Source organism: Malaclemys terrapin, chromosome 2 (assembly GCF_027887155.1).
Source record: "Malaclemys terrapin pileata isolate rMalTer1 chromosome 2, rMalTer1.hap1, whole genome shotgun sequence".
Lineage (NCBI taxonomy): Eukaryota > Metazoa > Chordata > Testudines > Emydidae > Malaclemys > Malaclemys terrapin.
The window spans coordinates 175,083,559-175,101,788 of record NC_071506.1 but is presented as its reverse complement, the minus strand read 5'-3'; the positions used below and the strand labels follow the sequence as shown (position 1 = coordinate 175,101,788).

Here is an 18,230-nt window from a genome sequence, read left to right as displayed (position 1 = left end):
ACAGCTGTTATTAGTAGGGCTGGTTCTAGATAAGAAAGTGTTAGATAAGAAAGGAACTGAGAGGAGAGGAGAATGAGACCAGATCTCTGAGCTAGGATGGAACAAGATAAATGGGAGATACTAGAGATGTTTGGCAATGAAGTACTGTTAAGGGAATCTCAGCAATTCAATTTTGCAGGAGTTTATGTGAACCTTTGCTTCAGTTTGGCTTAACAGTGGATGTGCACCCCTGACTCAAGGACTACTTGTGATCCTAACCCATGCTGAGTATAGCTGAGCTCATATATAGTTTTGCACTGAAAGACTGAATTTCACTTTCATCTGAAACTCAATCAAAACCACTGAGTTTCTCGTGATGTTAATATCAACCTATAACTCTGCTCAACTAGCACACAACTGGGCCCAAGATTGCTGAAAATTAGTCCAGAAAACAAACAGTCAGGACTCCATGTTTTAAGATGTATTGAAAAATCTTCCCTCATCACCTTGCAGAGGTACACAATGATTGGTGACATGATTGTAACAATGATAGCAGCCAGCCTATACCAGTGCTCCCACCATGGCTAACACCAGTGTAGATGCACTCACACTAGTGTAGGGTTACCATATTTTAATACTCCAAAAAGAGGACACTCCACAGGGCCCCGGCCCCGCCCCAACTCCACCCCTTCCTGCGAATCAAATGTTCGCGGGAAGCCTGAAACAGGCAGGCAGGCAGGCAGCAGGTAAGCTGGGGCGGTGGTGTGGGGTGGGGGGCGCGAGGAGGCATAGCCCAGTCCAGCCCCCCCGGCCGAGCGGCTCCCTCTGGCGGCCGCCCCGGCCAAGAGGCTCTGGGCCCAGCGTCTCCGGCCCAGCTCGGCTCGGGCCCTGGGGCGCCGGCCCGCCCCAGCCCCGGTGGCTCCAGCCCCGACCCTAGTGACTCCAGCTTGGCTCGGGCCCTGGGGCACCGGCACCGGCCCCGGCCCTGGCCGAGCGGCGCCGGCCAGTGGCTGAGCACCCCCAGCCCCGGTCCCAGCAGCTCCAGCCCGGCTCGGCTCGGGCCCCGGTTCTGGTCGAGCGGCTCCAACCCAGCCCCGGCACTGGCCAAGCAGCGCCGGCCAGCAGCCAAGCACCGCCGGTCCCAGCGGCTCCGGCTCCAGCCCAGACCCAAGCCCCACGACCCCTCCCTATTTTCCCGGACATATCCGGCTTTTTGGAATTTCCTCCCGGACGGGGATTTGAGGACCAAAAACCGGGACATGTCCGGGAAAATCCGGACGTATGGTAACCCTACACTAGTGTAACAATGGCAGAGGTCCCTAAAGTTTCCAGGGTAGGCCTGTGAAATAGACCAAGTTGTAACATTTTGCTTCTGGCTGTGTGAATGACCCCAAACCAGGTTAAAACTGAATTAAGGTGACAACACTGGGAGGAGGAGGCAAACTGCGTTTAATAAACATTCTGAAACACAGTCAGTTTTGAGGAGCATCTGGGCCATTAATTCTACAGCTGGAAAGTACCTTCCACAACCTGAGGAATCCAATAAAGAAAACCAGTGTCCCTCCCAGTTAGCATCTTCTCTTTGTTATGAAGGCTGCACTGCCTCAGATTGTTTTGGGTCCCTGAAAACCATTGTTCTGTTTACAAACCATGGCATTCAGGTTTTCAAAGGGTTTTTTTTTTTTTTTGGTGGTCATTCCCTCCATTCCTTGCATCTCCAGTCAGTAAATTATCAACCAATTTATCACATTAAGGAGAAAGGATTACAGTCTTTATCCCTGAAAATGAATTTTGCTGAGCCAGACTTACTTGTGTCAGGATTCCCTTTTGCTATGTTTTCAGACAGAGACACGACTGAGAAATGCCCGGAATTAAAAGTATGGAACAAGAATTCTGAAGACGTCTGAAAACCTGATATTGTGAAGTAGCCACTGAACTTCATGCTAAATCCTCACTATGCTATAGAATTCTAACAGGTATAATTAAGGAACAGTTTCCCCCCAATGAACAGAATGTTTTGTATCAGCTGAAACTTTCCTTTGCCTGTGGAAAGGTTTGTCTCCAATTGTGCGCAGTTTTTGCTATGAACATTGACCCCCCTCTAAACGTGCGTCCTGGTGGCACATAGCTGCAGTGCCCCATGAGCACAGCAGTGAAAGAATCGGGCTCACGGAGCCATATTTCCCTCCAGGCTCTTAAAATAGTGATTAACTACTAGCCTATACCAGACCTGATTAGATGATTAGAGAAACAGAGTTGTCCTCATGCCTCACATCACCCTCTAAAGTTTAATCAAGAAATGTCATACCATTTTAATAGCTTGCTATCCTGAAATATGTCCCCCTAACAATGCATCTGGATCTATTGCAACTTGAATTAATGGGAATACACTCATTTCATAGGGCCAGTCTGACAGCTTTACTCACACTGAGTAGCATCTTACCCCAGAAATAGTCCACTGAAGCCAATGGGAACACTCACTGAATCAGGTGCTATTCACCATGAGTAAAGGTATGAGAATCTAGCTCTTAAACTGAATTAGAGATCCATGTGCTCTGACAACTAGCTTTTGTAAGCTGCAGCTCCTGTCTTTCATTCACCTGTGTGGTGAACTCCCAGCCAACAATTCTGGACAATAGTTTGCATTTGAATCTACAGGTAGGATGGAATTACAGCAGTTCTGCAGGTGCCAAGGAGGATGGGGTGCAGTTCCCCACAGACAAATAACTCTGTAAAGAATTAATAGTGAAATTTCTGCTTATTCTAATGGTGCACCTGTTGTAGCTATTCTGTAAACAGGTGGCTGGGGATAGCTAGGTAGCAGAGTAGGTTATTTTTTTCACCTCTGCACTCCTGGGTATAAATCTGAATTAGCCTGGTGATTTCAGTACATGGCCACTAGTATTTTTGCCAGTCCAAGACTTTTCAGAGAAGGTTGGACAACATGGTGGTAAAAAGGACAGCAGCCAGCTTATCCCAATACCCCCAGCACTTCTGTCTCTGTCCATGAATTGTGTTAACACCATTATTTCACCATACTCTGGTCTGTTGTGGAGATTCTCACTCCCTATGTATTCTTGAACCAAAAAATGACCTGCCATCCACATGTACCACAATCCTTTGCAGCAGCCGAGAATTGTGGGATTTGGGTCAAAGGAGAAGCAATGGGTTGGTGCTGCTCTGAGTTGAGGGGGATTTCTGCCAGAGGCACTTCCCTCCTTCCTCTTATTTCTCCATCCTCCACCCACACCATGTTCAGCTCCACTTTGAGAGGCTGTGAAGCACAACCTGCTTACGTTGTTGCATGTATGTTATCCCAGCGCAGTGTCACGTTGTGTTAGAATGTGGTTTTGTTTTGTCTGATAATAATCATGTCTTGGATTATAACCTAGGATAGACCAGGCCTAAGTCTTCAGTACACAGAAACCCTTCACACACAATTCAATTCACACACAAAGCAAACGCTGCAATCACTCAGCAGTAGCTCAACAATTGTGTTCAAGTCAAGTATTGTGATGGATCGACAGATCTCTGTAGGCTAGCTTGTGCTTAGTGTTAACCTCTGTGTTTTGTCACTTTCATGGACACTGTAACTCCGGCTTTGTCTACACTTGGAAAGGTTTGCCAGTAAGCTATACTGGTATAGCTTATACAATTTCCACAAATAGAATAAGGTACACCAGCAAAAAGACTTTTACGGATATTACTATCTACACTAAGGCTTTTGCCAGAATCACTAAATTGGTTGGGGGAGGAGGGTTTCACACTCCTAGCTGACAGCTAACAAAACTTGTTAAAGTAAACCAGGCCTCAGTCACCCAAAGCTGATGAAAAGTTACTTTTATAGTACATCTCTACCCCAATATAACGCTGTTCTTGGAGTAAAAAAATCTTACCATTATAGGTGAAACCACGTTATATTGAACTTGCTTTGAACCACCAGAGTGCGCAGCCCCGCCCCCCCGGAGTACTGCTTTACCGCGTTATATCCGAATTTGTGTTATATCGGGTTGCGTTATATCGGGGTAGAGGTGTATCTTCACATTTTAATATTAACACAAATTATAATCTTCTGTACAGATAATGTTGTATAAAGACTGCTTAAAACAAGTCCTAGTTTCCAGTATACTGTACAAATTGGAAAAATCTCTCTCTAATGAAAGAAACAAAAATAGTAAATACTAGTTAGCAAATATTCCAAATGTTGCATGGATCTTTAGCCATGAGATCCACAATAAAGCTAATATCCTATGCACATCTTTGCATGTATACCCTTATGATTTTTAGAGAAGAATGAATAGCAACTCTTTAATCTTAGTAAGAAATTAGAAAAATAAATTACATGTAAAGTCACTGGCAGAATATCATAAATGAAACAAATTGTTTTGAAGTATCGCTTTAAATGCTAGCAGTAACCTATGATTTTGTGGAAAACTGATTTGTGTAACCTGGCTTTAGCAAGCTACAGTGCCTCACTGCTTTATCTATTTCTGTTCTCTGTCTTATAGCAATTGCAGAACTGTGTCAGGTTTGATTCTCTTTCTTCCCTCTCAAAGCATTGATCATTCTTAGGCCTTCTCTACATCGTAACTTCTGCCACACTGGGGAACCCAGGCCTGATCTAACTTTAAAATTAAGTTGACATAGATACAGCACTCAGGGGTGTGAAAAATCCACCTCTCTGAGTGCCACAGTTAAGCCAACCTAGTCCCTGCTGTAATTCTGCTAGGTCGACAGAAGAATTCTTCCATCAACCTAGCTGCCGCTGCTCAGGAAAGTAGACTACCTACATCAATGGAAATAACCCCTTTCATCACTGTGCATTCTACACTATGGCACTACAGCAGCAAAGCGGCAGTGCCACTGTAGCAACCATAATGTAAAAATGCCCCCAGTTCCACTGTGATAGTGCCCTCTACATGGTGAAACTTGGCACTGAACTATGGGGCACAAAAATGCACATCGTATTTTAAGAGTGCAGAGGAAGGGGCTCAAGAACTACAATATTGTAGCCAGGTCCCTAGCCCGGTAGACACCACAGTACACATGGCACTCTTGAGATTTCCTAGAATTTTAATGTTGATAATTTAGGCCCTATCTACATTTGCCTGGGAATGGTATTTGCTGAACTAGTTAAACATCCACTTTTCAACCAGTATGGGCTAAGTCAGCTTAAAGAGGGTTTGACCGGCTAGTGTTTAAACTGTACGTCAATGCGTGTTGAGCATCAGAGAAGAAGGGGCCTTTTAGAAAGAAAAGTCTACTGAGCATCTCACAAAGTAAATGGAGAGTTATTGCTTTCCTTACACCTCCTTTGGGATCTGAGGAAAGGGACTGTGAAATTTAAATTAGTTGACAAAAATCAAACAAACAGTGATAAGTTCTAGGTGGGTCCAGTTTCTCCAGGCTCATAAAGGAAAGTAAAATAATTTGAGAAAGAAGTTCTTAAGGATAATTTGACTAGTTATTTTTAAGCATACTTTAAGAATGCATTATACAGATGGAAACTTGTAAAGGAACTTAACATTTACCAAGCTGTTCACTGCTCTCTAAGATAGTTTGCAACGGTGTTGCAGCAAATCACTCAGCAGGCAGATCTTTTGATTCTTTCCATTCACTGACTAAAATGAAAATTTAAAATGTTAACACGCTTTGGTTTAATGATATCTCAGAGGACTAGGTTACATGACAAAATAGCTAAAGAGGAGCTGATATACAACTCCTGCCCATTTCAATCATTATTCTTCCTTAACATACAAATTGAAATCCTGAGATCCACAGGAATGTAAGACATGATGCTGAAGGAACCTTGTGGTCACTGATTCCAGTCCCCCGTTATGGCAGGCAACCCCATCATCCAATCCTGTTCATAAACTTATTAAACATCATCTTAAAAGTAGTTAGCTTGTTTGCCCTCACTGCTGCTATTGGAAGGCTGTTCCAGAACCTCACTCCTCTGATGGTTAGAACCTTCTAATTTCTAGCCTAAATTTTATTCCTGGCCATTTTATACCTATTTGTTCTTGTGCCAACACTGTCTGTTAGCTTAAATAGCTGTTCCCCTCCCTTTTGTTTACCTTCTTGGTATATTTATAGAACACAAATCATATCTGCTTTAAGGCCTGGTCTACACTGCAAAATTAGGTCAACATAAGCTGCCTTGCGTTGCCCTATTGAGCATGTGTCTCCCAGTGATGTAAATGCCCTGTTACAGCAACACAGTAATACCACTTCCCCAGAGACACTGAGTCATGGTCTACATATTGCGGTCAGTGCAGCACGAGTGTTGATACTGAGTTACTTAAGTCAACTCTAACAGTCCTCCAGCAGCCGTCCCACAATGCCTGACACTGATTGCTCTGGTCACAATTGTGAACTCCACTGCCCGGAGGTCATGGAGACTGGAAGCCCTCCCCCACCCCCCCTTAAAGCCCCACAAATTTTTGAAATGTTTTTTCCTGATTCTCCAGTTAAGTGAGCACACCTAGCAGCTCTCCATTGTTGTGTGTAGCTTCCCACACTGGCTAGACACTCCAGCTTGGAGTAGACAGATATTGGATCCCCGAGCTCTGTGGGGAGAAGAGGCTGTGCAAACACAGCTATGGACCAGCCATAGAAATGAGGTCATCTACGAGCAGATTGCATGGGGGATGCAGGAGAAGGGGTATGACAGGGACCAGCTGCAGTGTCGTATGAAAGCAAAAGAACTGCACCAAGCATATCAGATGGGTAGGGAGGCCAACAGCTGATCCAGTACTAAGCCACAGACTTACCACTGTAACAAAGAGCTACATGCCATACTTGGCGGAGACCCTACTACCAACCCACAGATCACTGTGGATACCTCTGAGGATCCCAGGCCAAAGTATGGCTAAATAGGAAAGTTCAGGAGGTTATTCCATCAAGCCAAACAGGTAATCTTCAAAAACTGGAGATCCATCCCAACTGAAGTCAGTAGAAGGGACATGACGCATTGCATGTAGGGTGGGAAATGAGACGAGCGAAAAGGGATTTAGGAAAGCAAATAGCTCAGAAGATAAAAAAACAAATAAGAAATTATTTAAGTATGTCAGAAGAAGGAAGCCTGTGAGAGAATCATTGGATCTGCTGGGCTACCAGGGAATAAAGGGAGCCATGAAGAATAACGTTACTGTAGAGAAGCTGCATCAATCTTCACCACAAAGAAAGTTGAGTAGGTACCTTTTTTTCCAGGTAATTAAAATAAGGCATAATCAGAGATGTCAGAGTTAGGGCTGGAACAAACTGATAAACTAAATAGTAGCTGATGCCTAGAACCAAATGATAAACATCTAAAACTTCTAAAGGAATTTAAGATTGAAGCTACGAAGGTGCTAACAAAATTACCAGTTAAAAATGACTACTATACCAAAGGATTGGAGGGCAGCCAATATTATGCCTATCTAAAACAGGTGCTAAGGGGTGATTCTGGGAACTACCCAGAAAGCCTTACTTCAGTACCAAGTAAACTATTTGAAATGTGGATAAAAAAGAGAGTGGGTACGATAGAGACAGACCAGCATGGCTTCTGTAAAGGAAAACCACATCTACTGGAATTCCTTCAGCATCATGTCTTACATTCCTGTGGATCTCAGGATTTCAATTTCTGCACTTGTGACATTAGGACCTTTCTGACTAGCTCCTTCATTATTTAAAAATCCTTTCTTCTGTAGCTTAATGTCACAGTGCTAGTGTTTGGTGCAGTCCCTCCTCCCAGGATGTCTAATTAATTCTGTTGTGGTTACCATTATAGCTCAACTATAGTTATGCCTTGAACCAACTTATACGCGGTATTCTTAGGACTAAGTCAAGAACAGCTTCTCCTCTTGTGTGCCTTAGAATTAGTTTCAAAAAAGCAAAGATTTAAGGTCTTGAGAAACTGCTTCTATAAATTGTGTCCTCAGGAGACATTCGAGCAGTTTATATGTGGGTAGTTGAAGTTATTATTACTTTATTAGATTTAGTTGCCTCTTTAATCTTTCTCAGCATTGTGCACTCAATATCATTTTTCCTGATCAGGAGGCTGGTAGTATAATCCCACTGGTAGCTTTGAATTCTTATAACTTGTATCTTATGAATTTTTATGAACTGAATCTATATCCAGATTTTACTCTATAGGCCTCTCAATTCAAATTCTTTTTCATTTAGATTCAATGCAATCTTTTGGTGCTACTTTCCCACCTCTATGAACTCATTTGACCTTCCTGTTTGCTTATAGCTAATATCCTTGAAGAAAAATCATGTTGCTGATGCATCCTAATCAATAGTATTTAAGCAATAACTAAACTCCTGCATCAATCAATAGGTTACACTCTTACTAAAAGTAATAAAACATGAAAAGTTTAGATTCGAGTCTCTTTGGGACAGAAATTGTGCCGTCTTATGTTTTTCTACAGCAGCCAATACAATGGGGTCCTAATTTTGATTTTGGTCGTTGGATACTACCATAATATAAATTACAATAAATAGTAATACTATCAGTGTTAAATCTTGAGGACCTCTACCTTAGCACTCACAGGGTTTATGGCAGTTAGATATGAAGTCCTTTATAGTAGACTCGTTTATATAAGCTGGTTAGAGTTTGGTTTTATCCAGCTTATCAGGGCTTTATTCTTTGCCACACACTTTTGATCATGATTTAAAATGCATACAGCATTGTAATGAGCTCATTACATTGAAGATTTGGGTCACTGTTCTCTGTGGGTGACAAATTAACAAAATACATTAGCAATTAAAAATGTGACTAAACATTTTAGGATCAGCAGGTCAAGGTCCCCATTTGATAGGTCTTGAAGGCCACGTGTGCATTTTACCCTCAAGTCAAATGCCAATGGATTGTGTGACCAGGCAACCATTACCCCTAAGAATGTTCAAGGTTATAATGAGGTTTAAGCAGTCTGGGACAGATTCTGTCACTGTTACAGTGAGTAGTTCTTCACTGAACGAGTTGTCCTGTTGTAATGATATACCAGAGTAAAGGCATGTCTACACAACATCGCTACACCAGCACAGCAACGGTGATGCAGTTGTGCTGCTATAGTGCTGTAGTGTAGATGCTGCCTGCATTTGCAGAAGGGTTTTTTCTGTTGCTATAAGTAACCCACCTCTCAAAGAGATGGTAGCTAGAGGTGATGGAAAATTTCTTCTGTCAACCTCACCTCGGCTACACCAGGGGTTAGGTTGACCTAATCAAGGCACTATGGGCACAACATTTTTCACAGCCCTGAGCGATATAGCTAGGTCAGTCTAATTTTTAAGTGTAGACCAGGCCGGTGTATAGCAGAATCTGGCCATCATGGAGCAGACCAGAGGTGTTCAAGAAATAAAGAAAGCAAGAATTTGGAAATGAAAGCAAAACACACATTAGAAACCCCTTGAAAGGTGGCAGAAGATGGGTTACAGGACAGCGGGGGAAACTAGCAACCAGTTATAAGTTCCAAAACAAAGGTGTTAGGAATGTAGCCAAATCTTTTTGCTCAATATATAATATTTGTCCTCAACAATAGTGTTTAAGCAACAACTAGAGAGTTAATATAAGCTTACTGTATTCAGGAAGCTCCTGGAATAAAAAAACTAAAGCTAAATAGCATTATGTGCTACTGCTCCTTTGTGGTGCCAGAGGATAATAAAAGCCTTTGGTTTTATTACAAACCTTTCTAATTAATGTTAAAAGGTCTGCAATAACGATGCATTATTAGTGGTAATAGCATCAGCAGCAAGGCTGTTTTAAACTAAAATGATTGCCTGAGGTCTCCATAAAAATGCATCAGCTGATCTTACAATACAAATTAAAATGGCATTCAGGAACATTAAGACAAAGTGGAATTTATTCTCTGTTAAAGTTATACGTAGCAACCCCTTTGGCTTTAAATTATCGTTGGAACTAATTTGCACATTGAGCTGAATCACTTTAAATAGCAAATTTTTAGCTTTATTTTAAATAAACAGATTCAACTACATTTAAATAATATTAAAGGGGCCAATTAAAATAAAGAAATGCAAAGAAATTCTGAGTTAACCCACTCCATTCTGCATACATTTTAGAAAGGTGTCTGACGTCCCACCCCACATATGCTTTAACTTAGAAATGTCCTTGCTTTTGTTCATTTAAATAAGGAATTGCATGGAAACCAGTTACTAGGTCAAGTACAGAAGCAGCTTTTCTAATGTAAAGACACATTGTATAATCTAATAAAGAATCCCAAAAGCCCTACTGCACAGTGCAGAAAATCCTGCCACCCTGGGCACTCCGCATATCACAACTCTGTGCGGAACCTCCCTGTTCTTCCTCAAACCATGGGTCTTGCAGGGCAGCGTGAGGATCTGCTGCTATTCAGGTCCACTGCCCACTGTGAGTGAGGGCCAGGAGGAGCAGGGGCTACAGAAGCCTAAGGGCGGCAGAAGGCGCCACCAATTGACCCTAATGCTGCTCCAAGGCATGGGATGGGGCAGCATTTCTAGATATTCCAGCCTCAGTGTAACTCTCTGGAGATAAACCCAGCTCCTCTGTTGGTGCTGGGGAAGATTTGGTCAGCCACGAGTACTAGGTTAACGTGATAACTAAAGATTAAGTTGTTTAATAATATTAACAATACTTTAGTTTGCAAATCACCTCAACTCCTGGCAAAAGAGCTCAAGGACCTGCACAGTAATTCATATGAAGGCATGGAAAGCATAATACCAATAAGAGAAAACTGCCTTCTAAACCATGAGCCAAATTCATATACCAGTTTTACAACAGTTTAATTCCATTGACTATAATGGAGTTATTCCTGATTTACAGCCATGATAGTGAAATCAGCATCAGGCTTGTCAAGTTTAGCTGGGGGAGCACAAGAAACTGACCAACATCAATTGGCTATTGCTCAAAATTAAAAACAGATAACTTTCCCCACAGTTATTCTTTCATTTTCACACATCTCCAGATTTCCTAGATCTGATGTGAAGCAGACACTGCAAGAGCAGTTGTTCCCATGGTATTTCTGACCCAAGCAGAAGAAGAAAATACTGCAAGAAAGCCTGCTCTCATGAGATAGCCAACTCAGTTTTGCAGATGCAAGAGGTTTGAAAGGTGTAGCAACAGTTCCGATAAGCATGTAAACTTTTGCGTGCTCTTTCAAGCCAACCCTCTAACTCACCCAAATTATTTTGATTACTCTAATATAAGAGATTTAAAGAAAACTTGTGTGCCTAGTTTCTACCTAAAGTGAGTGCTAGCAAGAATATTACAAGCCTTCAAAACGCTGAGATACCGTTATAACGAAGGTGTTGCCTGACATGGAGAGGGTCCGATTTTAATCAGATGAATAGGTTTTCAAATGACCATTTCAGAAACCTAAACTGGTGTTCACACATGGTGTGAAACTGATCTGGTTTTGATGGTTGAGATGAAACTATCTCATCATGTTAAAACTGTTTTAGGCCCCGCACTCCCCTCTACCACATATTGTGCAGAGTGACAAACAAAATACCCCCCAAACACATAAGGCGCAACTCTTTGTAGGCCACTCGTACATGGCTCCAGCGACCATGGAAATCGCTCCATGCAAAGGCTGGTATTTCACAGCTCTGTCAAGAGGTGGGGAACAGGCCTTATTAGGATGGGTAGAAATCCTCCTTGTAGTTAATGCTGGTGGACAGTTCGGTTATTCACCCACTATGCCTTATATCATCTCCTCTTGGAGGGGACAGAGCACAGGCATATGGGAGAAGGGCATTACTTAATAGCAGCATAGCTCCCTTAGCAGCTGCAATGCAAGGGAGGAGGGAGCAGGCCAGCAGCTGAGCAAAGGAGAGGATGATATGCGGCAATGACCTGGAAAACATGGAGCTAGTCTCTGCATACCCTGAAGATCTGCTGCCCTGACTGGCTTTACTGCATCCTCCCTCTTGAAGAAGAGATGCCGCTTGAATGCTGCAAATTCTCACTCAGTGATCTAGTTGCATGTTTTACTTTCCGGCAGGCTGAAGCAGGGCAGTGTGTGGCCCACTTAACATTGCTCTTCTAATTTCTTGTTCCAAATATGTCTGAGACAATGCTATTCTTGAACGCCCTTGAACATTGTTGTTACTTATGGGTGTTCTTATGAAGTAATTTATTAACTTAACTCTTACATCTCCTTCATTGTCTTACACAGAAAGGTGAAGAACACAGAAACAATAACCGGAAGAACAGTAAGTTATGCAATGGCATTATGTTGCAAAATTTGGTACACTCCATAGAAATAGCTATGAGGTCAGAAGGTGGCTATTTACTTTGGCTTGGTCTACACTTCAAAGTTAGGTTGACAAAGCTGCTTCAAACCACACCCCTTCCAACATAGCTATGCTGATCTAATCCCCAGTGTAGACACAGCTATGTCAACGGAAGAATACTTCCATTGACCTTGCTACCGTCACTTGGGGAGGTGGTGATCTTACCCCGATGGAAAAACCCTTTCTCTCAGTGTAGGCTGCAGCTACACTACAGGTTACACTGACATATATATATATATATATATGCAGGTATAATCTCTGTAGTGTAGACACAGCCTTGGAGCTCTGGTACTTATCATTTCCTAGTGTATATATCTGGGAGATGAGAAAGGTTAACTTTGCAAAGTACACAATAGGAAGTAAACAAGGAGATAAAACTTAAGTTTATCTGCCAGCATGAAGAAAAAAAGAAAAACTGACTAAAGCTGGATTTGAAGCTGCTTACAACTCAAACCCTCTAGCTCTGGCTAGTTTCGAGAAAGAGATATCAATTCAGAGTAGGGTAACCATCTGTTTCAGTGAAATGAAAGACAAATCTTATCTTAATTAAGGGACAGCGCCTCACAATGCTTTATGCGTGGTACAAAAATCATTACGCAGTACAAAGTCGTACAATATTAGAACATAATGATACTTTGCTGAAATATAGGAAAATTGGATTCTGTATTGATATGGGATGAGGCACATCCCTTAAAATAGAGGGATTGTGTGTTCAGCCTATTTCAGAGAAATACAGGGATTTCATTTTAACTTATACAAATTAAGATAAAGGATTTTTTTAGTTTGTAGTAGTAAGGATTTGGTATGATCCTTCTACTACAAACAACAACTTGAATTTGCAGAAGTTCTATTACAGAAAGGGGCTGAATCTTCCTTTACTTACACCAAAATAGCGTTACTCTGCTAACGGCAGCTGACTAACTTACACCAAGGGAAATCAGGAGTGAGAAGAAGACAGGTCTGAAAAGTTTAGAATTGGTCTTAGTTCTAAATTCAGTGCTGTAGCGTTTTCACACACAGGTAAATGCCAAAATGAGTTTTGAAAAATTTGGAAATAATCACAGTCCAAAATTGGAAGACCTCATGATGGCACTCGAGAAAGCATTAAGACTGAGAACACACCTGAAGACAATGCTTTTGAGAGAGGGAAACCACACATTGAGAGGCTCAATGGGTGCTTGTTATAGTGTGTGAATCCAGGCTCAGGCAACATTTATGCTTTGGTACCAAGGCTCAAAGTTCAGTGGCAGCCTTATCTCAGGTTGTTTTTAATCCTTAGTTCTAAAGCACACATAAATAAAAGGAAGCTTCAGGCTTCCGCCAGCTGCTCTGGCATCCTTGTGCCCTCATGATGACACTCCAGAAAGCATTAAGAATGAGAACACACCTGAAGACCATGCTTTTGAGAGAGGGAAACCGCACATTTTATTTTGAAGAAAAGACTGAAGAATTAAAATGGCTTAACTCAGCTCTTATGTGCTCAAAATGAACAGCTTTGGGTCAGAAAGAAAGCTATAGCTTTTCACTTAATTACCTTTTTCTACTGTACAAGAATTCAAGGTATGAAAACAAGGTGTACTTATATTTCTGAAAGGCTTGGGAACACAAGGGTTGCGAGCAGGGTTCATTTATTGTGTAGTAATGAAAACCAAGAGGTATGGCAAACGTGGGCAGCCCTCTTCTAGGACTAATACATACAAGAACTGAAAAGTAACACCCTCTTCCAGCAGGCCACGGTGTACCCATCTGAACACAGAAGTATAGCATGGTTGAAAGATGATTCACTTAACTGCAGGTAGCATATATTTATCTATTGCCAAGTTCATTTAGATGTCCACTAGCCTGTTTTGGAGTTTGCCATGTTATTTTAAGTATTTTTAATAAAGTATTGGAAGGACTGTAGGCCTTTCTCCAGGTGTCGCTATCATTCCATGTACAGGAAAGCAGTGCGATCAATGCTTTCTAACCAGCCTTTTATACTGTGTCACCAATAGAGCTTCCTGCACACCAGGGAACAAGAATCAGGATCTGTTAAGTGGCAGTGTATCCTATGACCACAAAGACAACTGGGGTGGCTGGCTAGCTGCCACCTTTCTGGTTTTATAGGAAATCTCTCATACTTGTTGTCTTGAAAAGTCTTGGGTTACATAAGGCTATGCCTTTATTTAAATGCTGCAGCTGAGCCACGCCGCTGTAGTGCTTCAGAGCAGACACTTAACTACAGCGACAGGAAGGGTTCTCCTATCACTGTAGTAAATCCACCTCCCCAAGAGGTGGTAGCTAGTTCAACAGAAGAATTTTACCATCAACTTAGAGCTGTCTACATGGGGGTAGGTCTCTCAGGGGTGTGGGTTTTTCTCACCTCCGAGAGACGTAGTTGTGCTGATGTAACTTTTCAGAGTAGACCAGCCCTTAGTGTGCTGCATTAAAAGCTTTTTGACAGAATACACAGAGGAAATTAAAACAAATAACCCACTGCAAATTCAGCTCCCGGCGAAAAAGGAGATACCTCAAAGTTGCTCTTGGTGTTGTTTTTGCTCTTGTGATGTGATCTTGCGTGTTCACAAAACTGTACAAAAAGCAATGAGTAATATAATCCCCTAAAATATCAAACTAAAATAAGGCTGCAGGTGATGGTTGGGGAAAGCAGCTTCCTGATTTAAAGCAATCCTTAGCATAGCATTAGAGGGAATGAGAGATGTTGACTGCTTGTGTGGTCCAGTGTCCATCCTGCTGCTGCTGCTGCAGAGGAGAATAGCCCATTGCAGGCAGAGGCAAAATGCCAGGCACACTTTCCTGCTCCTTTCAAAAAGTAGCAGCAAGCACTCCTGGCTAGCACACGTGTCATAGTACAACATAGAAGCTTGGCCACTGTCCATGCCCCTTTGAGGCCAGGGTGTGCAAGTGGGCGTAGAAACTGGCCAGCCTTCTTAATGCCTTACGGTGTACAAGGTAGAAATCCTGCAATGCTGCTGCATGCTAATAATTCATAATTCATAGCTGTATTTACAGATGTCACCCAGAGATTTATGATAAGGTCCCTTTAGTAAACTATAGAAATGTTAATGACTGAGGCCAACATGTACCTCTTCTCTATTAGCAAATTAAGAGCATAAATTAAGAAATACATCTTTTAGTGAAAAAAATGACATGTATTTTCAAGGATCCTGAGTTTAAGGAAGTTAGGATTGAAATACTGCTCTCCACTCTCTTTTTCTTCTCTCTGATATACCAATAGAACAATTTTTTTATTGCAGTGTATATGTTTCATTACATTTACAAGAGAACACGTCCTTTCCTATAACCCTTCTTTCCCTCTCCCTCCCCCCCACCCCTACCTTCTTTCCTGTTGATCAATAAATCCAAATGAATGCAACTGGTTTTATTTGATTGTGCAGTATTTGATGCATCTGAAGACCCAGTATTTGAAAGATGGTGCATGTCACTTAAACAGTCATGTCAGTCTATAAATCGATTGGTCAGGTTTTTTATAACACCTGTCATGGTAGTAATGAAGCATTTCATAAATGTACATTGAAATAAACACACATTCTTCATGATTTCTTTCCAAGGGAGCATAGGCGAGCTGTGCACAGAGCATTACAAGCAATAACTTGCCAAAATAAGAAAGAGTGCTATAAATTAGTCCCACTTTTACAAAAACCCATCCCTCACTAATAATCATCTAGCACAGCTAATTTAAACAGATAACCATTGACTAAAAGTCTATACCATACACACCAACCATCGACTTCAACACAATAGCAATTCAGCAGCTAGAAACATCCATTTCCAATTGCTCCACCTGGACAGAGTTAAAAGTTGTATGTTCTGTTGCAAAGTGGAGGGAGGGAAGGAGATGAGGTAATGAGAAGATGAAACCATGGCCATTGGCTGCAAGGATCACCATGACTGTACTGGTGGAGCGTTCATCCAAATAACCTCAAATGGCTTTTAAACAATTTTTTGATGAAATTATATTACAAATGGGGAAATTGAGACAGAAGGATGGCGTGCCAAGTCATTCGTCAAGTCAATGGGAGAGTTGGGGCTTACACCCAGCTCTCCTGACTCCCAGTCCCTTAATTTACCACTGTGCTAATTCCTCATAACTAAGGCTTAAGAAATTTACCCAACACTCCTTCCAGAATCATGCATGCCTCTGCTGCTCAGGTATCCATTGCTTGGGCATGAATTCTGAGCCCCCAGTTAATGTCCCTTCTTACTACACACTCCAGGCAATTCCTGCCATCCCCAGCACATTGGTTAATTCTGGGCAGTAGTTTAAGTAGATTGAAACAAGGGAGGGAGCTTGCACTGAACTAGCCAAGGAGGAGAGGAAGTGCAGCTTACTCAAGCCAGGGAGAGCAGGTGGGATCCTTCTGCTTTAACACAGGAGGGGAGCTCTGTTCCCCCCAGTTTCCCCTTACTTTAACCCCTGATACTGGGCCATCCTACCAACAAGACAATTTATACTTCCCTCCACACAATAAATAAGCGTTGGGCAGCTTCCCGCTCAATAAATCAATGTATGCTGTCCCTCCCAAACCCCCAGAAGGAGCCCTCCCCTGAAGTGGTAGGAGGGCCCTCTCTCACACACAGTCTCTGCTACAGTAATGTGGTGCTGATATTTTCTTCCTGCTGGATGGGACCTACAGACAAAGCCAGCCTGAAGACCAGTGGCAGCAGGCCCCTTTGTATCCCAGAAGAGAGCCTCGTGTGTCAAGCCCTACCTGCCATTCCAGTACGGCTTGTATGGCCTTCAATCCAACAGCAGCAAACAGCTCCTTCCTGCCACACATCAGCCCCAGAGATGACACTGGAGCAATCTCTCTGCTGACTTAGGTCTGGTCACTACACACAGAATGTTAAGTATTCCATATAAGGGGTATGATTTTTAATGATATAGTTACACAAGTGTGGATGCAGTTATACCAATATAAAATTGCTGTGGATGCAGTTAAACCAGTAGTATCAGTGTAGCTTATTCCCCTTCCCATATAGGAATAGCCAGACTGATACAAAGCACCTTTATACCATCGAACTGTGTCCAAACTAGGGGACTGTACTGCTTTAACTACACTGGTATAGTTAAAGTGAGACAACTTTTCTGCTAAGACAAGGCCTAAGGAAGACAGCACTGCATTGATTTACAGTTGGTTTACATTTGGAAGATTTTCTTCACAAACAATGCAGTGTGGCCAACTCCTCAGATTTTATGTGAGTCTCGTGATGCTTGGTTTCTCAAAGCCCCAGCTTTCAGAGTCAAGTGATTACACAAGAATCTCACTTTTCATTTTTTTTAAATGTGCAATCCTGAAGGTGCAGAGAAAACATGACCAAAGTACAATCTAAAGGCTCAGAAGCTAGCAGGCAAAAAGAACAATCCACCCCTTCAAAAACATTGCTTTAATTATGATTCTGAGGCCTGACTCATGATTTTTGAACACTTGGGGTTGGAATACTGCATAAGGACTAGTGTTTTTTTCCTTTGGTAAATGAATGTGGAATTTGATGGCACTCAAGGAAATATTTCTGGCCCAGTGGATTTTTCAATCCCTGTTTATAATCATCATAGTGTAACCAACCATCTCTTGTCCACATGGCCTCAAACTGTAATGGCAGCAGTGAATAGAAATTGGATAGCATCAGTAGGTGTGGCAACCACAACAAAACCCTGGAGGATAGCACTGTGGGAACTTCAACTGTTAGACCCACCTACTTCAAAACTGGCTGATGACATTTGCCCTTCAAAAAGTTATCCAGTTTTCCTTCTCCTTGAATGTTTTTTAAATATTCGGGCCTTAATTAAAAATGTTTCCACTTGATGTCTTGCATTCCATCTTGGCTTGTCCTTGAGAGATCACAGTTTCAGTATTTATGACTTTACAATGCGTTTACCTTGCAGACAACTGTAGTATCAAGTCACAGCTTTCACTGAGATGAACATTTTACAAGTAGGACTACAAAGCGATTTG

General features: G+C 42.1%; 1 protein-coding gene across 2 annotated transcripts in view; it reads right to left on the bottom strand.

Moving 5' to 3' along the window:
• SLC9A3 (solute carrier family 9 member A3) overlaps window positions 1-18,230 on the bottom strand; it is a 71,760-nt gene that overhangs the window by 43,672 nt on the left and 9,858 nt on the right. The gene's annotated exons all lie outside the window — the stretch shown is intronic.